The 26,966-nt window shown below is 39.2% G+C and overlaps 1 long non-coding RNA gene across 1 annotated transcript in view; it reads right to left on the bottom strand.

The window, feature by feature from the left end:
- Positions 1-1,182: 1,182 nt before the first annotated feature.
- LOC113459699 (uncharacterized) overlaps positions 1,183-26,966 on the bottom strand; it is a 28,604-nt gene continuing 2,820 nt past the window's right edge. The window contains exon 3 of the long non-coding RNA XR_003381189.2: positions 1,183-1,413. This is a non-coding gene — a long non-coding RNA (uncharacterized LOC113459699). The remainder of the gene's footprint in view (positions 1,414-26,966) is intronic.

Genomic DNA, 26,966 nt, shown 5'->3' with positions numbered 1-26,966 from the left:
TAGAAAACTTGTGGGTTAAATTTAAGGCAGTTTAATACCACAAAAGCCACACCAAAAAAAAAAAACCAAGGAAATAATAACTGTAATCATAATGATAATTCCCTGATTCCCATGGCAGGCAGGTGCTCAGCCATCTCCAGGAGAGCAGGGCCCCTCACAGGTAATGCTTACTTGGGAAGACAAACATCATCGCTCCAAATGTCACCCCCCTACTCCTTCTTCACCCCACTTTTCCAGACCATGTGGCATACAAAGTGTATGCAAAGTGCAATCGCAAAATATGCAAAGTTTAAAAGTCAAAATATTGATTTTTGCCATGAACTACTGAAAGCAATAGATGCTCTTCAGAAATTTATGACTCTGGGCAACTTTGTGCCTCAGCTTACACTTACACACCTTACTGTATTAATGATATTTTCAGACGTATTTTACAGCTCACATAATGCTCTGTTCGTTTTCAGAGAAGTTCTGGTGAACTTACATGTACAAATTATGGGACAAAAACATCAAAAATCTTGCATAAAATGTTTGAGTCTAAAACCGCAATTAAACATTGATACTATTTTGTAATGCAGAGTTGAAACTTTTTATTATTTTGGGGAAAGTTTATCTTTTTTTGTTCTGTTTCTCACTTTACTGCGAGCAGGTGAAAATGTATTGTGTAACACCTCATTAGATAATTACTTGATTACAATTTAATGTCTTCTGCAGAATCTTCCAGAACTAATTCACTTACAATGTAAAATTTTATATGGCTGGTATTATTAAGTTATTGTATTTTAAACAGATTGCATGAATATGATTATTTCATTAAACTACCAATTGTTCTTGTGTGCATGTGTGCTGGCAAGGAAATAATCAAATAATGGATACCAATGCCACCTTCTCAATTGCACACTACTCCTCAGCTATCTAACCTGTAATTTTAATGCAACATTTTCTCCTTCACTAACATAATCTGCAGTTATATTGAAATTATAGCTAAATTGTGCAAAAGTTAGAACATTTTGAAATTAAGCGTTAGGTAAAACTGGCAGTTCTTTGCACGTGCATAATTAAAATAAATTTTTACTATTGGAGGACTGTTCTAAAGAAGAGGAACAAGGTGAGAAAGAGCTAGCTGATCTCTTGATTCTTCTTGCACATCATCAGCAAGAAAACTTACTAATTTCTTTGTAATGACACCTATCTGGTGTAACCATTAACCAGTAAGGTGCCAGAAATATTGGAAAGTCATAAAATCCAAAGACCTAGAGTTCCATGGGTGGGAATGGACTCACCCAGTCTCTGAAGCCTTTATTTTACGAAGAGCCTTGTTGAGTGAGACCTTGGTCCTTTAGTAGGGGTTTGTGGTTGATTTTGATCCTGTTTTTAGGACAGACTGAGTGGTGTTGTCATGTTTCTCGTGGCGTACTGCAGGGAGAGAATGAGAGCTGGGATTCAGTGTGGCTGTAGAGCAGCAAGGAAGGGATGTGCCCTGGGGAGGACAGTCTGACTCTCCACCCCACAGGCTTACAGTGTTTGGAGTGTTCCAGGCACAACAGTTTATTCAGACAGGAGCAGGAGAAAGAAATTATAAACGGAAGAGCAGAAAGAGAAGGAAAAAAAGGTGATGGGATAAAATACAGATCCTCAAAGTGTGAAATACTACACCGTAACAGTTTTTCCTTGTTCCTTTCACAGTTTTAAAAAGTCTTTAAACTTACTTAGAAAACACGATGCAAAAATACGATCTGGAGGAAACATTATAAACAATACATATGGTAAAAACTGACAAGGCTGGCCTTCATCTAGAATACTTAAAGGTAAAGAAGGGGGATAAATAAAATGCACTTATGTAGCAAAACCAGAAATGTCATCTGAAAATAAGATTAATTAAAACAAATACTTTTTCCTGCTTTCCTGTTGTCTGAAACATTTAACGGCAAGACCAGTATCAGATTTTTTGTTAATAGTTAAGCGGTTTTTGTTAAGGAAAGGTATTTTGCTCAAGGAAGCCAAGACTTAATCAGAGGTGGAAACTGAGCAGCACTCCCACCATTCAGATGACAGTGTGCCACAATGTGGGTCTCTGGGAGAAAGCTGTGTCAGGCTGGTTCTCCGTCTGCTCCGGAACCGCCCCACCAAGGGGCCGCTCCCTGCCCATCACAGACTGGCACGGGCACTGGGGCACATCCTGACGGCGGATGGATGGTGAGCGGCACCGAGGGTAGAGACAAAGGAGTGAGAGGGGTCCTTTGTTATTCCCCAAAGGTGCACAGGAACAAGTAACCACCTTCGGTACTCGTGCAACAATTTATAAATTTATAAAAGGAGGAGGTCTTAGGGGTGCATACACTGCACCACCCAATCCAGAGGAGTGAAAGGGCAGAGCACAGGGCAGGGATACATAATCTCACAAGCAGTGAGGGCCATGAGGGAGGAGAGCACCCTCCCAGAACCAATGGGAACTCAGGGATCACATCAATGACACCAAAGGTTCTGTAGGGAGAGGCTGGGTTTACACTACCTGACAGAGGGGAGGGGCAGGGTTACAACGATAGACATGGAAGTATCGGGAATAAGGGGCAGGTACTTGGACTGACAGACAGGGAGAGGGGAAGAAACAATGCTGGACTAACCCAACTGCAAGGGGGTAGGTGGGAACAAGCCATTTAAACAAATTGAACAAAACACAACAACACTCAAAAGAAATATTACAAGAAAAATGCACCACCACAACAGTGAAAGCAAATTAGTGAGGTGGAAGGAGGAACGGTATGGCATCATGTGGTTTTAAAATATTTATGTTGGTTCTGTTGTAAAGTTAGTTATCTTTTGTATAATTTAAAAAATGGTTCAATCCTCACTTTCCCCCATGTAATCCCCTCAGAATGGTTTCTCCCTAAGTTGTTTACCACCTGTTTTTCCCGCCAGTGGCTTGCCCCTCAAAGTGATTGACACTTTGTTCCTCCCCCTATGCCCTTATAAGTTTCTTTTCACCTTCATGGTGCTGCCCACTTCCCATCCCTGTCATTGTAACCACCCCCGCCCCCCCCCTTTTATTTTGTGAATTTTCAGTGTCAATCATCCCTAACCTGATACGTGATTTGCCTCCGGGGCTTCTTCCCTCCCCTGTGTAATCCTCATAGGTTCAACTGTGTTTCGCACTGCTCCCCTGACTTTTGCCTTTTGGTTGCTTTATGTCTCCTCCTGTCGCGCCTACTCCCTTTATAAGTGCCTCCTCAGACTCCTCCTCTCTGACACTTGTCTCTGATCACTTCTGGGAGTGAAGTTTCCTTGGCATCTGCACAAGTGTCCACTCTCACCTCTCTGCTTCGGGACTTCACAGCACACTCTCATCTGTGCCACCCATGCCGCAAACGGCACCACTACCCAGAGGTTCCCCGAGGAAAACCCGGGAGTGGCGAATCTTGTGGCCCCCTCTGGTCACAAAAGGAGCGGCTAGCTCCTGTGGCCTCAGAGTGAGCAACAGAACGGGATGTAGGATGATGAAGCCGGGTCGCCACCTCAGTTCCCTTTCTTTTTATTTTTTCTACCTGTTCCCTTGTCAGCAGCCTGTTGATATATTGAGCATATTTTTACACAATCTATGATTTAACAGTAGTCAAATACTGTTTCTAAGAAACAAGAGCAACCCATGAAAATAAACACATCTGAATTTTCTTCCAACTTCTCCGATTTTTTTTCCTTAAAAATTGATGTCAGTTGTTGTTGGAAGGAGGGAATGAAGAAAACACAATCTGGAGACAGCTGGTTATACTTTGGTTCACATAAAGTGCTCTTAATCCTTGCCACAGCACTGAGAAGTACATATTAAAGAAATGGACTGCATCAGATGCAGGACCAGTAAGTAGGATTGTAGCTGAGATTTCTCAGCACATCCTTTTGTTATAGCAGTATCTTTGATTTCCCTAATTGCCTATAACTCAGATGCAATCCTGTGGACTGACACTTAACATTGTCATGTTGAGCGCATACATCAGCTAGAGTTACTGAGTAGAAATTTCCAGCAGCAGAAGTTCAGGTAGTTCAAAGAGGAGGAAATTTTTTCAGTGCCGTTTTAAAGTGTTATGGGAATTCCTTTTCAAAATGAACATATACATAGAAAGGAATCATACTGAGGCTGCTCTTCCAATCCTTTTTTGGCTTTTTGCAGCTGCTGAGCATTTGACTTTCAACCTTAACTTTGTTGTCTAGTACTTCATGTTGGAGATACTATGTAATTTTTTCACAGTGAGTTCCTGCAAAAGCATAGATTTGATCTGAATGTACGGTACACAAATCACGGAGCAATGAAACCATCCAGTGCTTTTAAAAGAAACCTCAATTAATTTCTGCAACTCTCCTGATTTCCTTCTAATAAACATGAATCTGTCTCTTAGTACAGTCTAACTGTGCATTAAAATCTGTTTATTTTCATTACAGCGCAGGGCCTGTGCAACTGGTCCTGCTGTTTCTTCTCCCAGTTTTGGCTGACATCTGTATATTAGATCACTAGGGAAAGAGTAAAATAAATTGGCTTCAGCTGCTTTTTAAAGTATTAGGTTATCTCTGAAAAGTGGTTTTCTCTTCACTTACTACTCATGCCTATCTCTTTCATGATTTTGCTAATAATTTGGGGGTTTTTTTAATATTGGAGTGTTTCCTCAGCCATCTTCTCTTGACAAAGCAAATGGTATAGAATCCAAACATGAATTTTCCTGTGTTTTGTGCCAAGAATACTGGCAAACCGTTCCAGATCAACCTCCTGGAAGTCAGACAAAATATCAGATTAAATTACCAAACCTTCTCTGGCCATGGAAGTTTTGCTTGGTCCAAGGGTGTGTCTGGGCTCTGACTTCAGAAAAACATTCTTCAGCAACAAGATGGAAAGTGTATATCTTTTATCAAGGCAAATAGGTCAGAGTCTAATCTCTACGTCTCCTGACTACTGGTATTGCAAGAATTTTTTTTAAATACTGTGCGATAGTATTGACAAACCATATATATAAATATAATAATTTAATATTCACATTGATTATATACATCCAAAGTTTGGCTGATCAGGCCCTTCCTAAGCTTGGTTTGAATGATAAGAAAATACTTATTATTCCTTCTTCAGATAAAGTAAGGCAAAACTGTTGAACAGTTAGGAGTGCTTGAATGTAGAGTGAAAATCTCTCAGATCATCCAAGTTCTCTGCCATTAACTTTGACACCCTAATCTGATAAATTTTTCCTGTATGAAAGGCTGAGTTACTACTTCTTGAAAGAGCCATATTTCACACACTCCATGAGAAGCTTTGGAAAAAATATTGCTTATAATCCCTTGCTTCTCTTTGCCAACTAATGTATAAGGAAACATAGAATGCAGAGCAAAGTATCAGAAGGATATAAATCCTTGGAAAAATGAAATGCAAGAAAGACATTTTTAAGTATCAATTTTAAACTCGGGTCTCCAAAAGTCACGAATAATGAGCAATGTTCTTTGAACAGAACACATGTATGTATTGAGAGTAGAGGAACCAGTGGATTTTCTCTGAAGTTTGGTTTGGTTTTTTTTTTTTTTGCAAAAACTCTCAGGAAGAAAGAGGTCATCAAACCTCTTCCCAGAGTTTGTATGATCAGACTGTAAAGTCAACACTAGATCTATTAGAATCAGCAGTGACTGAATTGCCCATGGGATTTCATCATTAACATTTATTCCCCTCTTGAGAATTTGTTTTCAGGAAGGGAGCAGTAGTGTATTTTATGGAAGGAAATTGTGAAAACTGGAGTTCCAGATATGCTGTCTACACAAGTTGAAGCAGTGAGGCACTAAAGTAACCACAGAAGGGAGCAAATGTCTAGAGGCAAAATGGCATAAAAGCAGAACCAAAAAAAAAGGTAATAAAAGGAAAGAGTTGTAGTTCTGGGTTTGAGCACTTCTTTGTTCAGCCCTTCTTGCTAAACACATAATTACCAATCTTACAGACTGAACTGTGTTAATCAAAAAGAGGTGGTGGTTAGTAGCAGCTCAGCAGTTGTGTGTAAATAGAGTTTTAGGTATTAAATGACAATTAAGGGCTGTTAAAAAGTAAATTAACAAGTGATGAACTAAGCCTCATGAGGGCTGGAAGGAAAGTAGTAAAGCTGAATTCAACCACAAACCACTAACTACAAACAAACTACTGGCGGCATGTCTGCTTCCTAAAATATCTTCTTAACATCCTCTTTAACTCTTTTAAAAATGATGGAAGAAACTTGCAAAGAGCTATAGCACAATACTGAAACCTCTCTCTCAGCTTCTGTAACCAGCAAATCTGGAAAATGCGTTTCATTTTAAAAGGAAAATAGCAATCTAAAAATGGGATTATTCATATAAATTTCATCTCTACCTTATATACTTATGCTTATGCTTCTCCTGAGCAGTCTTGACAATTTTTGGGTCATCCTCTAGTAAAAACCCAGCCTAACGTGTAGCTGATGACAATCAGTGCCAATCAATAAGAGAGGGAAGAACTGCCACAACAGCTGAGCCCAAAGGAGAGTCCTGGATGTCCCAGAGTGACTAGGGACTTTGCTTTGATGGTGTGAAGCTTGTGGCATTTTCTCACTCGTCTTGCTCATTTTGGGGGGCTAAGGATGGCCATGGCAGGTTCCTAGTGGGGATCCCTCAATCAGGGAGCCTGTGGAAACGTCTGTGGGAATGTCCCACAGCGATGCAGCTGAGTCTGCTCCCCCCAGAGACACAGGGGAGAGCTGGAGCCATGGTTCTCTGATGAGGCAGCGATCGATCTTCCATGCTTGTCTCAGGTCCTGGAGTCATCCTGCCTTCCCTCCATTTCATAACTGATGTTCCTGTATTGGAAACTTTCTTGTCAGGGGAAATCTGGGGGAAAGAGGGACAGGCTTATGAATTACACAGCCCTGTCCATTGACAGGAGGAAGTCTAGGGTGGGTGGGACCATGAACGAAGTGCTTCTGATAAGTGCCTAGGGGAAACAAACCCAGATCTGCTAGCTGAGAGCACTCTAACCAGGAACCAGGCTCTGCATGCATTTCTCTTTGCCTGCATAAAGGGGCAGAATTAAGTTTTTAAGTGCAGTATCATGTCTTAAACTACTTTGATAAGTATTCCACATGGGTTTTTTTTCAAAGGCCCTCATTTTCATCAAGCATGTCTGTTCTACCCACTGCAGCTTCCCTTAGATCCAAGATCACAGAGTATGACATTAAAAAAAAAAAAAAAAAGAAAGCTATCCACTGGTGCTTAAAATTGAATGTAATTTTGAATGTCATTTTTACTTACAAACACTAGCAGGTGTTGAGCAGAAAAAAGAACTCCTCATGTATGAGGAGTCATATGAGGATAATAAGAGAAGTAGAGATAGGAAATAAATGTGAACAATGCTTACACATACTCATCCTTTCTGTGCCAAAGCCCTCTCCCCACACAAGCTCTCTCATTCACTCACATTTGATTCCCTGTTTCTGTTTCTGCTCAACTTCTGACCTCACCACCTCTCTGGTAAGGTCCTCCTTTCCTCTGCCCACCTTGCTCTAGTATTTTGTGATTCTGATCCTATCAGGAAATGTGCTGTATATAACACAAGATATTGTTGCTGTTCCAAAGATTTAATGAACAGAAGTTTATAAGGACAATAACAGAAGATGCACAAACTACAGAGGACACCATAATTCTGCCTCTTTTCTTGTTTTATTAATAGCCTCACTATTTTTTTTTTGTCACTGTAGAGTGCTCCAGAGGCTCATAAGGTCCATCCTTTATAGAACTTAAGAAACATATTCACTGCCTGTTTCAAAAAGAAGAAAAAAAGGCTTTTTTTTTTCCTTTTAAGTTGTCAGTGGTATTAGAAAGAACTAATCACATAGCCCTGGAAACAGAAATCCTCTATTGCAGTATTGAATCAGGAACAGGAAGAAAGTGCTTCAGTATGCTGTCCCCTGCTCACTTTGCAGAGGTGCTTTTTTCTCAGTTATAGAGAGTCTATTAAAAGATGATGACTTGATACAAAGGAGAGACTTGTCCTTAAGGATATGGATTAAGATCACCAATTTATTTCTGTGCTGGGCATTCAACAAATCTCAGCATCACAATGTAATGATTTAGTCCTATCTGAGCTTCCATTTGCCACCTGGTCACCTTCCCAGTCCCTGCAGAATACACCTCATTTAAATTTTGTCCATTTTCTTCTTACTGCAGACTTTCATTAGTTTATTCTTTATCTGCCCTGAAGTGTGTAATGATAATAGTGTTGCTTAGATAGCTCCTTTCATTCCAAAATGCTTTACAAACATTAACTAATTAATGGAGAAGGCAGAGTATCAAATAATGAATCTTTTAATCTATTGGTGAACTGATGTAGACAGATAATATTATTTGTTCACTACCTGAGTAGTTCAGAGGTGGACATTAATTTAAAGTACTTGCCAATTTGACTGTCACTGATGATGACAGAAAGAAAAAAAATCAGTTTATATTTTTCCTATCTTTTTTCATTTGAATTCATGCTTCAACCCTTCATTTAAAATTAGTTCCATTGGATGGGATGCCAGAAGAACAATAAACTGATTTTCACAGGAATGGAGACATTAAGATCCACAAAATTATTTCCAAATCAACAAAATCTACAGATTTTACAACTGAAGAAACAGTTTCATACAATTTTGAAGCTTTTTTTATGCTATTTCATGCTCCACAAAAATCCATTTGGATTCAGAACCATGATGTTTTGTGTAAATGTATCACTTTTTGGCTAATAATAATGGTTTAGCTTGAGCTTTTTCATCTTCACTTTCCTTCACTACCTACAATCATTTTCTACTGAGGAGCAACAGAAATTGCCAATTTCTTATGAAGGTTTGAGACACATGATCAAAGTAAACTAAGCTGGGGGAAAAACCCTGTTGGTGCCATGGTATGGCAGCAAAAGAGTGATCTCCAGTCTTCCCTTTCAAAAAACTTATTTTCTAATTCATTATATAATAGGAGGAAAAATGAGATATCATCAAGATGTGTTTCTTGTGGTGGACATATTTATATGTATTCAGGAAAAAACTGAAAAACTTGGGAGACCAGCACAAACAATGTGCAGCTTTTTGTCTCCCAGAGTTACAGCATGTCCGTGCTGGTTAACCAAGATGAAACTATGCAAGGGCTGCTTAGTGGTGCAGTGCTGTTCTCAGTCCAGAGGTAATTCTATTTGGAACCTTTTTTCACCCTATTCAAATGTGTGTCCATAACAGCCAAGGTTGGAATAGATCATGGAAAAGAGATTAATCATTCCAATAGTATAAAAACAGTGGGAAGGAACAACTTAAAAGTCTTCTTTAAAGAGCCCAAACCCACAACCACATTTGGTATGAATTAACTTGTGGGCTCCCATTACTCATGACTGATGGCAACTGTTAGCTGTCTGAATTTCAAAGGCATGGAGGACATTAGCACAAATTATTTATCCAAATGCTGTTCCTGGAAGAATGGTTTCAGCAAGTGGCACTAGGTGTGGGTAAGTCAAGCTTCTGCTTGGGGTGGAATGTGGGTCAGAGCCACACCACCTGCTTTACTTACCACACAGCCCTGCAAAGCCAAGATCAGGGTTTGTGGCATGGCAACTACTCCCAAGGAAAGGTCTTCTTCTAGAAAGAGTAATTGCTGATCCAATTCCATCCACCTGCTTCCTTAGCTATCCCAGTAAGAAGTCTTTTCAGCATCCTTCTTCCCTTCTTCTTTCCCAGCCCTATCCCTTTTGTGCCTTTTCTGAGAACAGAGCAGCTTAGTACTGGCTCCACCTTGCCTAGAGGATCACAGAAGTTTGAGCCAGTTCTGGTTATTCAGTAGTTGCTCTCTATCACTCTGCTTTTAAAGGGATTCAGCCCTCCAGCCATGGACCAGGAGCCGTACCATGTAATTTACATGGCCAAACTCACCACAGTGAACAAAGGCACCCTGACTGAGCAGAATAACTTAGCAAATATTTGTGAATAGGGAATATCTTTTATAGTCAGGATCTCATTAGCCTGACAGAGTTCAGGAAGCATTTTCACAATGCTCTTGGGCACATGCTGTGACTCTTGGGGATGGTCTTTTGCAGGGCTTCAAAGGAGTCAAAGATCCCTGAGGGACCCTTCCAACTCAGATTATTCTGTGCTTCTGTGATTCTGCAAATGTGATTTATAATGATTCTTCTCTGCTGTAAGCAGTTGAGTCACTTCAAGATTTCTCTATAGGGATAGCTTCTTTGGAATGGTAGGGAGCTCTGTGAAGAGCAGTCCTTGTTTAATCTCTATTTCATATCTGACACAGGTTTCATACTTCATGACAGTCTATCCATCATATTATCAGGGAATTCTAACTGTAGGAGAAAATCAGTTTTAGAAATAAATCCTTCTACTACCTCATCTTTGCTATCTAATAATGAAAAAAAGTCTGAAACAATGTCAAGCTTAAGTCAAAACAAAATTTATTCCAAAAATTTGCCTAGAAAACTACTCTAAATTCTTTTTATCCAGACAGTGAAAGGGAGGGGGGAGGCAAGAGATGTCTGCTTTTAATTTAATTCTTGATTCATTTGCAAATTGCTTGGCAAACAAGTTTATGCATATTAATTACATTTCTAATGAAAAATATTTGCAGTTGCACCTGTTTTCATGGCAAAGTATAAACTGGGCTTGCAAAGCTAATATGTCTATAATTTGGTAAGTGTTGACACAACCATTTGGGTGGAATATATATGGCTGGAGGGAAAAATGCTGTCGCATGGGGATTTTTCCATCAGGCTGTGCAGGACACACAGTGGCTGGGGCTGGTTGCTTTTGGGGAACCCAAGGACAAAGTAGCCTGTTCAAGTGTAGGTAGTGGTGGAAATGCCTCATAGTAACCCAACAGAGTAATTTTATCTCAGTAAGGATTAACTGGAAAAAATGCTGATAAAAGGCCCCTAGTTTATGTGCACAAAGACTTGCCAGGTGTGTTTGCTGACTGCTTCTCAGGGTGTTTTTTCATGAGAACAGGGTTGTTAAAATATGTCGTCAGTGTTTATCTAGTACCTGACTTTGGTTTTATTGGCAAAATAGCCCATGAGATACCACAGACAGGAACTGCCACAGATTAAAACCTGATCCTAACAGCATTTAGAGGATGGTAAGTACATTGTGCAGATAGAGTTTGTTCCTATGGGTATCTCTAAGCAATACACTTCATTTTTACTGCTATGGGATGATTTGAGTTTTTCAAATCTTACTTGGTTTTGTTTTCTTAAAAAAAAATTAAAGAAAAATGCTTAAATTAATTTTAAGTGTTTATTTCTGCTTCATTATTTAAAGTGTTTATTCAGTGCCACAATTTAGTCTTCACTGAGCTTGTAATGCGTCTTGTATAGAATTGCCAGAACCATAATATAACATTAGCAAATCTAATGCTAAGTGGTGCTTTTTAATGCTTGAAATTATAGTTTAGACCCTGAGAGTATAAAAGCATCATGAGATCCTTTGCACTTGGATATGGGGTTTGGAATTCATATTAGTGTTGATGAAATTTATGCTTGGGCATCTGGGAGAAAATATCCATTGTGAAAACTGAATTTCCCATAGCTGTGCTTTGCACGAAGCAAAATGCTCAAACGCTTCCCGCCCACTGCAAGCTTCACTCAAGGCACTGTAATTACAGTAATTAATGGCATTGTAAAGCACTACTTATTTTTAGTAGGTACAATTGCCAAGGATGCTTCTCTTTAAAATTCTTTGAACTGCTTTGTCTGTCAGTAAGCACAGATGCTGACAGCTGTTTTTTTTCCTAATTGAGAAAAATAAATCAGTCATCAAAGTCAAAATTCTTCAGAATAGTGAGTCACAGTTCATGCTGAGAAGGGACGTGCTCCCACAAGAGTGATTGATTTTAATGTGTCTGCTCGTGAAGATCCTGTTTTAACACCTGAACAAGTCTGTGACTAGTGGTTGTGACAAGTGATGTTCGAAGCTTACCCTGTCACCAGGGTTCAGCTCAGATCGTGCTTACAGGGATAGCCAGAGCTTCCTAAAGAGCTTTCTGAAAGGGGAGCATCCTGTTTTCTTTGCAGCAGCCTTGTTTGTTTCCTTCACTGCAAGAAACTCCAACCGTTTTTCTGCAGCTTAATGGGCAGAGTTGAATAAATGCAGAAAGAACAAAGGAAATATCTAGGCACAAGAATGGCTTTTGGTTGAAAAAATGGATTTTCACCTCTGCAAAATCTAACAGAAGCATCGTGATTTTTCTGTAACATTTAAATGACTAACACACAGAGAAACAAGAAAAAACAGCTAGGTGAAAAATATATGAAATTATTTACACCAGATAGCCTAAACCCTAGGGGGCTTGTGAGGAGAGAAACAGTGAAAAAATCTAAAAAGCACAAAAAATACTTTCTTACCGAGTTACAAGCAAGCTCATTTTGAAAAACAGAACCTAACAACCGGATGCAAAAACCACAATCTCATAAAATAAATTTGATTTTAGCTAAAGGAAGTAGCTATTTAAAGATATTTAAAATGAAAACAGTGGATTCCTAATTATTCTTACTTTGTGGGTCGGGAACTGTCACAGTATCTCCCTCAACAGCTGTGGTAGGACTAGTGAGTGACAAGGTCAACCGTGTTTTGTTGTATCCAGGTCCAAAACATCCAAATGCAGCCTGCCAATTCCTCACATTTCAAGTCTGCCACCTATGGTAGAGTAGCTATAGGATCGTTGCACATTTTTACTAAGTCCTCAGCATGGAGTCAAACCAGTAGAACTTTATTGACTCACAAGAAGCTAGGCCTATCCCAAACAGAGGAAGATTCAGCTTTATATAAAGAGGTTTAGTTAACAGCTAGTTTTTTAAATTACCATATATAGCATAAGGAGATTAGCACTACCCTGATCCTGATTTTGTACCACAGTAATTCATCTGACTTCAAACAAACACCTCCTACATTTTCTGTATTCTAGTGAATACATCTATTCCAAAGAGGAGCAGCTCTTTGTCTTTGGTGGGGAAGACACCAGGCTGCAGGGCACAGACAGTGGTACAGATTGTTTTGAACTGAGAAAGTTTAAGAGATTTACAGAGAAGTCTGAGAAAGGAATCATAAAAGTCACAGTGAATAGACAGCAAGAATTTTCTGGGGAATAAGCATTTACCAACTCTGATTTCCACTACCGTTTGTTTCCTTTTTAAAAGGATAACATGTAGAATGACCCATGCTGTCTAGAGAGGGTGTGTTGGGCTCTAGCATGGAGCAGATGAGAAAGTCAGCTGCTTGTGGTATTAGAAAAACCAGTCTTCACTAGCTGCAGGTCAGTGTGGAAGCAGTGATTCAGTACGTGATGCTCTGCAAGGACAGCTGTCAGGTGAGGAGGACAGGCTCCTACAAATTAAATAATTAGATTTGTTCAAAGCCGTCATTTCTGTCACTACTCTTGGAAAGTTCTACCAAGCATTCATTGACACAGCAGAATACATTTTCAGCTACACTAATGAGAACCAGCAGTCAATGGAGGATTCAGAACATTACTTTCAGTGTGCACTGAGTCTGAAGGTACTTTTGTGCATTGCTTGCTCCTTGTTTTGGGGTTTTGGTTAATTTTGTTTCCTTGACGTTGATATTTTTGTTGTTGTTAGTTGTCCTCAGAGGGAAAAAACCTGTCTCAGCAAATGAGGGTGCTATGTGGAAAGGGTCCTGAAGCAGGACTAGTCTGACAGACTAGGATCCTCTTTGTTGTTGTGCTCTACATCTGATTTAATATCTGCATCACACTGGAAAGTCAAACACATGTTACAAGGAGGAAAATGGCAAACTCACTTGTGTCAATATCTCTGCTTTCTGGTGATTCCTCATGCAGGGTTGCCCATGGTTGTGTTTGCAGTTCAAACAAAACTGTAGGAAATAATGCAAGTACACTAAGGCACTAAAAGGGATGGTGAATAAGAAAGGGCTTGGCATGTGTGCATCTTAATGAGATGTTAATTGAGAGCAGGGTGAAGGTAAACAGCAGACTTAGAGAGGAGGCTTGGATTTGTTGGAGAGCAGAACCATCTAGATGCTGGGCTCTCCAATACAGAATAAGGACAAATTCAATTCTAGTTTTTTCTACTTCAGGCTGTTTTATGGTTCTTTGGGTTGGAACATTTGTAATAGATTTACTAGGAGCTATCACTCCAAGTTCAAAAAACCAGATGGGTAGTATTTAATTGCTGAAGCAGGACTGTTCACATATTTACATATAGAAAATGCAGCAAGCAAAATACTCACTGTGACCATGTCCCATTCTTTAATCCTCTAGTTAAACTGAAACATTTGTGTGGTGCTATATTCCCAAATCACATCACAAAACACTGAAGTAATTTCATATCCTTTTCCTCCTGAAAGAGTGTGGCAGCACTCTACTTCTATATTTCAAGTGTTTCAACCAAAGAGAAAGCCATGTAAAAGGTTCTCAAAAGTGTTACTTTATCTCCATATTCACTTTTCTGGCTTGAAAGCAAATCCTTTTTTTGGCTGCCTCACAGAATAAAATGCTAGAGACGTGCCTTTGATTTCCTACTTTAAATAGAAAACAAAAGCACTGTTTTTAGGAAGCTAAATCATTTTTTAACTCTGATACTTCATTAGACTCACTAGAGGCTTGTGTCTGTCTCAATTTTCAAAGCACTGCCAGAGATTTTAGTCTTGTAATTCCTCTTTGACTGATCCCCTTATTCCCTGCTTGGAAATGTAGTAAAGCTAAAATGTCTGTCCTATAATAACTGGAAAGATTCTTGTGGGTTTTTTCCCTGCAAGACTAGCGTGCAGGTAGTCAATAATACATTTTTGAAGTGCTGTTAATCTGTATCTGTAACTTGAAGTAAAGCATTATAAACATTTTGCAGGGGGTAGTATTTTTAACCAAAGTGGAGCTCTCTTCCACATCTGCTCATTTAGGGATACAGCTGGCCCATAGACTGTCCAGCTGCAGAGGGTCTGCATGAGTGGGCACCAGCCTTATGATTAGGGGAAGGGGAATCCCTGAGTGGCAGAAAGCCAACATGAACATGTTGTACCTCCATGATCTCATGGCAGTAACACCCTTAAGAGAAAATTGCAGCCAAACTAAACATAGCAATCCTTTCAGAGTTATTGTCACTCCATGCTTAGTAGAGCTTCTCAAAACTCTTCTGCTCACAGCAGAGGTAAGAAGCCCTTCTGCATGGCCATTAATTGGGGAGAGTGCAAAAGTTTGTGATCCCAGGATCAACTCTGCCCCTTTATTGTGTCCCACGCACAAGCAGGTCAAAAAACAACTGCTTTCAGCTTGAACAAAAATGCCACAATGCTACTAGGTGGACTGTGCTTCCCATAAGCCTATTCCAGCTGGAAGGCATCCAAGACCCCAGCATTCCCAGCCCCAGTGGCTGCTCTCTGGGGATGGCCTGGCTCTCTGACACCTTGTGTCTCCAGTGAGGCGCCTGAATTTCCCACTGGCCTGCTCAGAATTGCTCTGCTCCCACAGAGCATCAGTAGGCTGGTGGTCTGCTCATATGGTTCAATAGAGACTACACCAAACCCCTGTGGAACTTAATAGAAAAATAATCTTATTCATAATGATTTTTGACCTGCCTGTTGAATTCTCTTCCTAAAATGTTATTCCCTGTTAAATTTCATCAGATTTGGGAAATTATTCTCCAGTTGTTGTTTTCTCCAAGAGCTGATAGCACTTATTAATAACAACAAAGGTAAGAATCAACAAGGAAAAGAGTATGGATAGATATGCCAGCAGGAAAAAAAGTCAAGCAAAATGAGGAATGGTTCATATGTCTTCTCTTGTACTTTACTTCTACACCCAAATCATGTAGTCCTTGGCCTGCACTCTACCTTAGTTACAGATGCCTCTGAATGTACTGTGCTGGTAAGAGGTGATGTGGAAGCAAACTTCATTTGTTCATTCTTCTACACAGTCAGTGGCTTATATAATTTAAACATCTTTTTTTCATGAACTTTCTCTAATCTGAAATTTCAATATTACTAGCTTACAATGCCAGCTACTCTGAACATTGGACTTCTGTCATTACACTCACCTACAACATGCAAAAGCCTGGCATGCCAGGATCTGCTCCAGCTAAGAAGGGGTTGATCAACAAAAGATTTTGCTTTTCAAAAATGGACAAAGAATCCACAAAACATGGTAAAGTAATAATCCCACAGAAGTGGTTTGCAAATGATAACATCTGATTGAATACCTCCTTTAATGGAGATTCAAATACTATGGTAACAGACAAAAAGCCTAATATATTTTGACTAATCAGGATTGATGTTAATTAAAGACAAGTTCAAGATAATGACTTCTCATTACTATGTGATAGCTAGAAAGAGATTGTTCTACCTCCAGGTAAAATAAGCAATTAGATAACTTCTGGTTTTAAGGACTTCTTTTTTAAGTCTTATCTCATTCTCTCTTCTTTTTCTGATGACAAAATATTAATATGTAAATGTCTGATTTTTATTGCTGCTCATCTAGATGGATGTTTTTAGTGGCTCTCAGACTGCATTATTTTTTCACTTCAATGGAATTATATTTTCCTGTTGCTATAAGGGGACCATAGCTTATTGGTTAAAAAGAATTTAAAATAGAGACACTAAGAATAAACCCTTGGGTTATCACTGGAAAAAGCCATGTGAAATAAAGGCAGAGCTGAATATCTCATAGTAGTGGTAAAGCTTTCTTTAGAAAGTGAAAATAATTTTTCTTTTTCTCTCCTAGTCATTTGACTGTCCTAATAGGAATGATAAAAACCCCATTTGAAAGGTTGTTCTTGTTTCTGCAGATAGGAAAAGGCAAGAAAACAAAGGCTCCCTGAAAAATCATTGGTTTCCCTCCTAAAGCCACCAGCAGTGGTGGTTTCAGTATCATCACTTATATTTCTCATTTATGAGGGAAAATGGAAAAAAATAGTCCCTCCAAATCCTACATAATTGTGACCTCGCATCACAAAACTTCCTGGCAAGGAAAACAAAACAGGCTTCGTTTCAATAACAGACTGGTTCCACCAGATTTCTTCTTTTTATTCTATCTTTCCTTTCTTCAACCCTAGATTTTATTAAAGTCCATATAGGTATTAAGAAGAGCAGCCAGTGCCACCATGAACTTGTAATCATCCTTAGCAATTGAAGGACATTGATTTAAATCCTGCTTTTCCACGTGCCATTCATCAGATCTCTACTGATACAAGGGCAGACTGGAGTCACTCTGTGGAATTAAGTGGTGGCTCTTTTGAAAGAAGCATTTTTAAATGGTGGTTTGATGATACTAGAGATTTAACAAATGCTTACATTCTGTAAGCAGTCATAGTCATTAGAGCTCAGCAAACCAAATCAAACTGATACTCACTGGAATGGAAGTTTCACTGGAAACCAGGCTAACAAATATTTTGGAAAATGCAATTTAAGACTTGAACAGACAGGATGACTTTGAGAGAAGCTGTGCTGAATTTTCAATAAACATAGAGTTTCTTAGTAGGGGAACACTTGTAAAAAAAAACCAAAACAAGAGTTTCAAGGACACTATTATTACACAGAATACAGTGGCTTTATTTAAGGGGTTATTTTGAAACCTGAGATTTATTCAAACCCAGAAATAATAGGTGATACTGAAGGTACATTAGTACTTAAGAAATAAAGCCAAAGGTTGGCTGTTGCAGTGCGCAAGAAAAACTAAAACAGCAGAATAAGTTGCCATATGTAACTTGCAAAGGAAAAAAGCAATGAATTTAACTACTCCTACCCGTTTGTATTCATATAAACCTGTTCCTTATGCCATGCCTTTCACTGTTTTATTTTGCTTTGCTGGAATCCCTCCTAGAAAGCTCAAATAAGTAGAGCCTCATGAGGCCCATACCATTTATTACTAATGGTTGGAGTGCAATTGGTTTTGAAATCACTAATTTCTTTAAGAATTAAATTAAGAGAAGCACCAAAACAGTAATGGAAATGTAGTTTGTATTAACTGTGGAACTGCGATAATGTATCTTTAAATATAGAATTTAGATTAGAATTACGTAGACTCACAGACAAAAGAGAAAATATTTCTGTGTTATCTGTAGAGATAGAATTAGAAAACATTTGCATTAAAGAAATTAATGAGTTTACATTGTGCGACTATGTTCCTGGTGTTCCAGGATACAACTACATGGAACTAAATAGCATATATATTGTTCCCTAAAAGTAGAATTTGTTGCCACCTGAAATAAATGGAAAATGCTCCTTAACTACTGTCAACAGAAGGCCAGTGGTGCGCAGCTGAGGTGTTAATCATACATGAATTCTCCAGCCAGAGCTTTGTAATGTTTTGCAAAATTGGGTCATATTTAGGTATCAACAGCACTGTTTCAAGCTAATTTCTGTGTGGCTTTTTTAGCAAGGACAGATAAGCAGACCATTCCAGATTGGATGATGTGATGGCTTTTTAAGTTTTGCAAATTTAACTCATTTAGAGAAAGTAGAAACCAGTGTGTGGGGAGCATTTGGTGACATACAGGGATTCCCAAAGCACTTGGGAAACTTTAAAATAATTTAATTATCCCATATCAGACTGGTTTCCCTCCTGAGCTCCTGGGAACTCTACAGTTACCATCTGTGTTCATCTTAGAATATTTAAGGCCTATGGCTAGGAAAACCTTGGTTTACTGTGAGATTTCTGTTTTATCACATAAATTATTGCCATAGATTGAAAACCTAATGGAAGTCTTTTCAGCCTTCAACAATACTAAGTGCCAAGGAAAATTTATCAGCTTTGATGAGGAGGGGGCAAGTGTAAATTTTAGGTTACAGTCATTACTTGACTGGGAGAAAAAATAATTAGTGCCACAGTCTGTGCTGAGACCTTTAGAACAAACAAAAATAGTTGGCTTTAATGAAGAAGCTAAAGCAAGAGAAGGATACTTAGAAAAAGGTGAATTAGGTGCTGTTGGAAATCTCATTAGTGAGAAACCGTCAGAGAATGAAATGGAAATAGCAGTCCACTAATAACTTCTTTAAGTTACTTAGGTGAAAGCGAAAATTATTTTCACTTTCTGTATTTCTTTATGGAAGAACAGATAAAGTAATTTATCACAATTTCAATAGTCTGGTTCATAATATGTTTTTCTGATTCCAGATCAGGCCCTTCGGGAGCAGGCAGTAAATACCCTGATGCTTTTGTGTGACACTTCTGCAAGACTCAGGGTGACAGTGAGGCCGCTGCCTCGTGAGCGCCATGTGGGAAAGGAGCCGTGGCGGCTCCGTGTGAGCACAGGGCTGGAACTGGGGCAACTCCAGCAACATGATGCTGGTAAGGAAATGAGAGTACCCTGACTGAGCTGTGATGTCCAAGCTGTCTGGACTTTGATATTAGGGAGTGTTCCTGGATAAGTGTTCTGACTGATGGCTACATACCCAGACATTTGTCATTCTGTCCAACCATGGGGTTTAGATTATTTTTCCAAAGTTTACGAGCTTAGCAATTTCTCGCTCTCTCTCTCTCTTTTTTTTTTTCTTTTGAGCATCTTTCTTTTTCCTGTCAGTTTTGAGTTCAATGAATGAGTCATCTTTTTCTTTGTAACTTTCCACCTCAAGTGAAGCAAGCAGAAATAGAATAACTGTTTTTTAAATAGGACGATTTTGATAGAGATTTATTTAGAAGCAAACATATTTCTCATAACATTGTCATGAACATACCGTATAAGTTCCCTTTTCACTTTATCGCTCCCAAGAATTTCTTGGATGCATCAAGAGGTTGTTGAAAGCCCTGAAGCCAGTAGCAAGGTTGGGGAGTAGAGCAGAGCACTGGTGAACACCATTGTAAAGGATTATAAGTCAACTCTTGTGCTGGTCTCACAAACCAAGAAACAGAACTTCATATAGCCCTCATATCTATTTTGTGTTTCCGTGTGGCAGTAAAACTTAGTAGATCTGAAAGCATCTAATGAAAGTCATATAAAATTACGTCTAATGTAGCTTGTGGTCAGCCAAATATGCAGTAATGTGGTTGTTAAAATTGACAATAACCCCTCCAAATTGGAAGGACTTGGAGGTCAAATGTAGAAAGGAAACTAGACCAAAATATCTCATTACAGGGAAAATGTAATAGAGGAAGAAAAAGCAATCGGGCTTCAGCTGCTCTTTTTTTTTTTTTTTTTTTTTTTTTTTTTTTTTTTTTTTGTAGCAATCAGAAGTAAAGAAACAACTTTGTAAACGCTGACATGATCTCAGGCAAACCACTTTCCTTGTGAAGTTCTGGTGTTTCCACCTGTAAGATCTGAGAAACACCTGGAAATTTACAGGAAAAGGGTGTTATATATCACATCTAGATGATGTGCTGTTCAGAAGGGCTTGATCTATGAGCAATATGTGATTCTTCACACATTGATGTAGCTCCTTCTGAGGTTAAAGATTAAACTAAAACCGGCAGCTCGGATTTTGGTCTCTCAGAAATTTAAAGGTAAGGAAGCTTTAAATTTGTACATGCAACTGCAATTCGGAGCTGGGGGGGAATCTAAAGGAAAGAGAAATCCTTTGAATTTACAAGTAACATAGATGTCATACTGCTGTGATTTTGGCCTGCTGTTAAAGTTATGCAGGGTGCATAGAGTACTATCTGCTCTTCTAGGAATTAGTTATCAAATTCGATTAAATATACTCTCCAAAATTTTATGATGGAAAGATTTGCCGGACTTCTCTCTAATTTCACCCTTACTTTTGACCATCTTCTGTAATTTTCAGCTTCCGGAGGAACAGGGAAGATATTTTGAAATGTTGATACTTATATTTCTCTGTCAAAGCCTTGCAGGGCTGAGCAGGAGTGGAATCACAGAGCTCTTCCCTTGTCCTCTCCTGCTGTACTTTCTGAATTGGCACAGGGACTGAACAGCTGCTACTATTAAAAGTCCCCCTATTAAAAGGGTCCACTACCATTCAGTTAAGATGAGAGAAATTAAGATACAGGATGTGGCAGCTGTCTGCATCAGGGCCCTGCATTATCCCTTCTTTGGTCCTGTGCCAGCCACACTGCACAGCTGATGTCTGCCTGGGGCTGCAAGATGCTGGCCGTGTTTACAGAAGCATCTCTTCTAAACCCTTGTCACACAGTGCTGCTGAGCAAGCCTGAAAGAAAAGAAGGTGACTCTTACTTGTGACCATGGTCACAGTGGTTTTCAGGATGAGAGGAGAGAGGCGAGAATGTTGACGCCATGATCAGAAGGCTTGATTTATTATTTATGATATATATATTACATTATAACTATACTAAAAAGAAATAGAAAGAAAAGGTTCCTTGGAAGGCTAAGCTAAGAATAGAAAAGAAAAGAATGATAACAAAGGCAGCTCTCTCGGACCCTGTCTGAGATAGCTCCGTCTTGATTGGCCATTAATCATAAACATTCAAGAGGGGACAATCACAGCTGGACCTGTTGCATTCCATAGCAGCAGATAATCATTGTTTACATTTGTTGCTGAAACTTCTCAGCTCCAGCAGGAAAAATCCTAAGAAAGGATTTTTCACAAAAGATGTCTGCGACACTTACTGGTGCCAACCAGAGTCCAAAATGGAAAACTCTTCATGGGAAATTTCAAAGGGGTGGTGAGAAGGAAGCTTAGGATGAACTTCTGGTTTTGCTGCTGTTGCTAAAGTAATAAAAAGCCCCCCAGTCTTAGTCTTAGTCTCTGGGTGTACTTTGGGAATTCAGCAGTCCATTTATCCAGCTAAATTGTTAAGCTCTGCTGATTTCAGGAAAATCAATGAAGATGTGACAATTTGCCTTGGCTGATGAGATGGCCTAGGATACCACTTGCAGTGCTGAGTAGGAGCTTTGTCTGCTGACAAAGAGCTGTCAGCATTGAATAGTATTGCAAAATTCATTGCATGTCACTTGAAGAGATGGTAGGGGGGAAAGGAGACACCAAAAAGTACTGGCTGTGGGCAGAAGGCCAGAAGCAGTTCTTTTCAATGCCATATCCATTAAAAGAAAAGGGGAAAAAAACATCTGTGGCAGCTAAATTGGTATAATAAAGTCAGCAGATGAAAGCAAAAAAGATCAGAAGAAAAGAAACACAAACCAGAAAAATGTAACTGAAGAAGTTTAAACATGCTTTTTATTGCCATAAGTTTGCAGTGGAATAGGAAGTAGAGGAAAACATTTTATTAAAAAAAAATACAAAGAATGGACACTGTTTCCTCCTCATGCAAGGGAATTGCTCTCAGAAGGAAGGCAGGGTTGTAGTACAGGGTTTTCCTCTGCACTCCCAGCTGTGAGGAAAAGATCCCGTCAAAAGTGAGACCAGGGCATGGTTGGTGCTGGAAAATCCCCAAGGAGGTTCCATGATTTCCAGTAGTTCTGGGGTTTTGTTGTCTTTAGGGTGATATTTTTAAAAATAATCTAAATACTTTTTGGGAACAACTTCATTTTGTAAACATACTGATCCTCATATCCTGGCAAAATTCCAGTTTGGGTAGTTGTCTGTGCACTGGGAAATTACATCTGCATAGTTCAGCTACAGATCTCTTCCTGCACAGGAACAATCCTGCACACAAGCTGCTGACCTCAACTTAAGAAACAATCCAGAGGCTTGTGTGTTGTTAAATGGCATTGTAATTTTTTACCCCAACGGTGGTAAAATCAGACTGACTGTGTTGCAGTGGGCTAATCACTGAAAATAAAACTACTCACTTTGCAGAGTACTTTTACATTCTTCTTACATTCAGGATAACAAGTTGCAGAAATGTATTCTGCTTCACAATGACAAGAGTAGAGTGCATGTGTTAGGGAAGGTAAAGAGAAGAGAAGTAGGAAAGGTTAAAGCTACAGGAGAGAGATTGAAAGAAAAATGACAAGGGAAAAAATCATTGTGCACATTCAATGTCACATTCAAGCTACTAAAATTAGTCTGTGATATTGCTATTACCAAAAAAATTTACTGAAGTCTCACATAAAACTTAGTTTTCCTATTTTATTTTAAGGTTTTACTATACTGCTATGCATTGAACTTAAAATACAGAAGCAGAACCTTTCTTGCTAGTACACAAATAAAAGTAATGCTTGATGGCTGTTGTGAAACTCCAGTATGTATTCTTACAAAAGGTGACTTTTGAATGCAAAGAACCACACTGAGGTTCAGTCCAGCTAGCGCTGAGATTTTCTCAAATAAATCGTAAATATACCAAGCTTATGAAAATGTTTATTCAAATTTGTGGAGGAAATGCACTTATTTATGAAACATTGGGAGTTTGGTTATAAATAGCTAGTTGTATTTTTACAACTGACATCATCCATAGAAGAGATACATTATGGTCAGTGGAACTGATACTGCTGCAATCCATGCCAGTTTAATTCATGGATCACTGACAAGCCAAGGTCTGATTCCAAAAGAGACATAAAAAACACAGAAGTAATACATTCTGAACAAAAGTTGTTAAAAAACCTGTGTAATGCATGGGACACTTTTTTGGGGGGGAAGGATTGCTGAAAAATAGGACTGTAAAAAAAGATAACTCGGTAAAATACGGTTTTTGTGTATGCTATTTGAAATTATTGCAATGCCACAACCAGGCACCTCCTCTTGTAGTGTAAAGATATCCAAATAATGAAACCGTCTCAATATAAACAGACTATTTGCACTTAATTCATTTAAGCCTAGCCTAGTCTTATTTAGTTCCAGAAAATGGAATCAGCCTCCCAAAGTAGTCACACACCTTCTCTGTGGTGACTTTAGCCACTAATCTATTGCTTAAAAGAAAGAAGGGGCTGGTCAATTCATATTTCTCCCCTTTTATCGCTGTGCTGCAAAATGTAAGTGATGCATGTGGTTTTGTTTTTCATGACTACACATCAGAGCACCCCTCAGCTCATCAGATGAGTAAAAATATGCTTTTTGGATCTTGTTGTGCTGCATGGGCAGAAGCAGCTTCTGGGTAACTCACCTCTGACAAGACTGAGGAAGAGGAAGTCTTGGATGTGTGGAAGACAGCCCAAACTGCTGTCAGACAGGATTGTATATACCTGAGAACATCAGGTATCTACACACATTTGGAGGTTTAGCATCAATAAATTTTTTGATCAGGGACCTAATTAGCCTAATTGTAAATTGCAGAGATATAGAAAGGATCCTAATTCTATAGTTGAGCAATGCTTAATTAAGATCATGTCTTTTATATAGTATGCATAGTCATAGACCCAAATGCATTCTGCCTAATTGTGAATAACTTAGGAGTGCAGACTCTGTGTTCAGTAAAAAATAGAAAGTAGGCACTCTCAGAGATAGCTCATGCCTTAATGGGGCTCAGTTATGCTCAGGAGGTGCCCATGGCCTTGGGCAATAGGAGGATCCTCTATATTTTTACATTTAAAGTACTTAGGTGAAATTCTTCAGCCACAATTTTAAAGGCAGAAGGAAGAATTATGTTCAGCCTGTGGACCTCCAGTACAACCTCAGCCAGAGAATTTCACCAAGTATCAGCCCTTCTGCGCCAAGACTTCCGCTGGAACAAGAGCCTATCTCTCAAAAAGATCAGCTGGGGAAACTGCCTATTTAAAACCAGGATATTCAGTTTTATTATTATAGCTCCAGCATATTTCCTAAAGTTGTTGGAATGCCAGATGCCACTTCGGTGAACTCCAGATGGTGGAACTTTAATCAGTAGTGAGATGTGATTTACTAGAAATGCTCCTCTACAGCAAAAGTAGCTCTGGGGCTTCTTCTTTTTTTGAAGTATTCTGGGTTTCTCTTCAGACCATGTCTTTAAACTTTATTCACTGTACAGATTTATGATAAGTATCATTATTGTAAAATGTACCACAGATCTAAATACTGCTTGCAATGTGCTATGGTGAGAAGTACAAATCTTTATCATAAGGATTGTCTGAGAATCTAGAACATCAGACATCAAACTTTTTTCTAGGCTGAAAGCTTTATTTTGCTTGGTGATCACAATAAAATACTTTCCTTAGCTTTTAAATGTCAGGGTGTTTTTTCATATGGCAACAGCATGACTAGTTTTAAACATTTGCATAAGGACAATGTTCTTTGGTTTGCTTGGTTTTGTGCTGCCTGTAGCTTCCCATCTGGGGTTCCTGCATTAATGAGAGAGCATAAAATCAAAGGCAAATCTCTACATATTTTCCCTCTCCAGCCCACTCACAGGAGCAAAGCAGTGGGCAGCAGCCAGAAAATGATACACTGCTATCACATCTATCATCTTTATTCAAAGAGACTGAGTTGCTGGAAGGAACCCAAAAGATTTGACTGCATTTTTCTGTTGTGGAAACCTTCTATATTTCTTCTTTCAGCTAGAAGTGCAACTAGATAATGATGTGTGTTATTGCCTCTGTGGGCCTTAGGAGTAACATGAATTTTGTGTCATATAGAGAGATAAAGAGGAAGGGTGCAGAGAGCTGGTGTGGTTCCCTCGTTATGCCTCCATAGAGCTTATTTGTTTAAACACAATTGAGGTTTTTAAATATTTTTTTAACTTATAAATCTGTGAACACTGTCCAGAAGGTACAAGTCATCAGTGGTGATAATTTTAACAATTATAACCTGTGAAAATAACTACAAGTAATTTGTAATAACCTTCAATAACTACAAGTAATTTGGGGCTGGAGAAGAGAAAGAGATCATACTCTACAGCTCAAAAAACCCATAAAGATGCAAAGCCAAAACCATCCTTGGAGTAGGTATAACTTTGAGTACCTTGGAGTTACCCCCACCATAAATTCCAGTGCTTTCACAGTCTGTGTCTGCTGTGTGGTGCTGCTTATTGTGACTGTGCAATGGACCCTTCAAGTCCATTAAGCAGTGAACATGGGGGCTGATGTGAAGCCCAGGTGCCCAAAAACCTGGCCTGTTTTTCAAATGGGTCCTGAGCTCTGTGCTGCCATAGTTGCCCAGGATATCAGCAACAACAATTATAATGCAGGATTTGAAAAGCCCATGGAACAACTCACTACCAGAAGCAGCTGCATTAACAGCTGCATACATCTGGCATAGATTTTTGGAGAGTCTAGGAGGCACTGCATCAGAGGCCTGATGTCCTGCTAACCTCATTTCCCCTCCAGGCACACTGAGGCTGTGTCCCCACTTGACAACACACCTATAAAAACCAGCTAGGTTAGAAATATAGCTGAGGTCAACTCATCATACTCGTGGGTTAAAAACAATTGATTCCCCCATTTTTCTCTCTCTTCTTTTCTCTTGGATAAATAATAAGTCCTGTTACAGGGAGAAATTCAACGTATTGATTTGGTCTTACCCAATTTTTGTTTTCACTCCCCCTCGGTTATGGGGGTCAATGAGCAGAAAATACACTGAAAGAAGAAGCAGCAGAGCAGAGGATGGTCGGGTCAGAGGATCACTATTTGGACTGAACTCTCTGAGTCTCTCCCTCTCTACCAACAGAATCATATGACATCTTTCATTCTCAAACATCTCATTCCTGAGTGCCTTGTAAAACTTGACCTGTCTCCTTAAGAATGACTTCAAGCTTTGCTGAAACGCAGCTCCTCTGGGACTGCAAAGTGCTGCCTGCCAGGGGGCATATTGCTGCAGGAATAAAGCTGAAATTAATACTGGGATGTCTGAATTGTTCCAGGAGGCCCTTGGGTCAAGATTTTGGGACTGAATCCCCATTCAAGCAAAAAGGTTGGTGGTTTAATTGAGGACAAGATGAGATCAGTTTTACAGCTCATCTGAAGAGTGGCGTCAGTCCCATCCTTTTTCAAGGTGGGGAACTAATCAAGTTAGTTCAGTAGTCACTAATAATTGCTGCTATCTTAATTCTGGCAGGACCTGCAATATTTTAAGGTTTTCTGGGAAGTTACTGATCCTAACACCAGCCCTTCTCCTATTACACTTTGCACACTGATAAAATCAGCTTTCAGGATCAATATGGTAAAAGTGCACTTTCTTTGTACTGTGTATCTTCTGCTGCTACACCAGTAACCAACCATTTATCACATAATC

Source organism: Zonotrichia albicollis, chromosome 2, assembly GCF_047830755.1.
Source record: "Zonotrichia albicollis isolate bZonAlb1 chromosome 2, bZonAlb1.hap1, whole genome shotgun sequence".
NCBI lineage: Eukaryota > Metazoa > Chordata > Aves > Passeriformes > Passerellidae > Zonotrichia > Zonotrichia albicollis.
The sequence above is the reverse complement of the archived record's forward strand: the minus strand, read 5'-3'. Positions and strand labels throughout refer to the sequence as shown.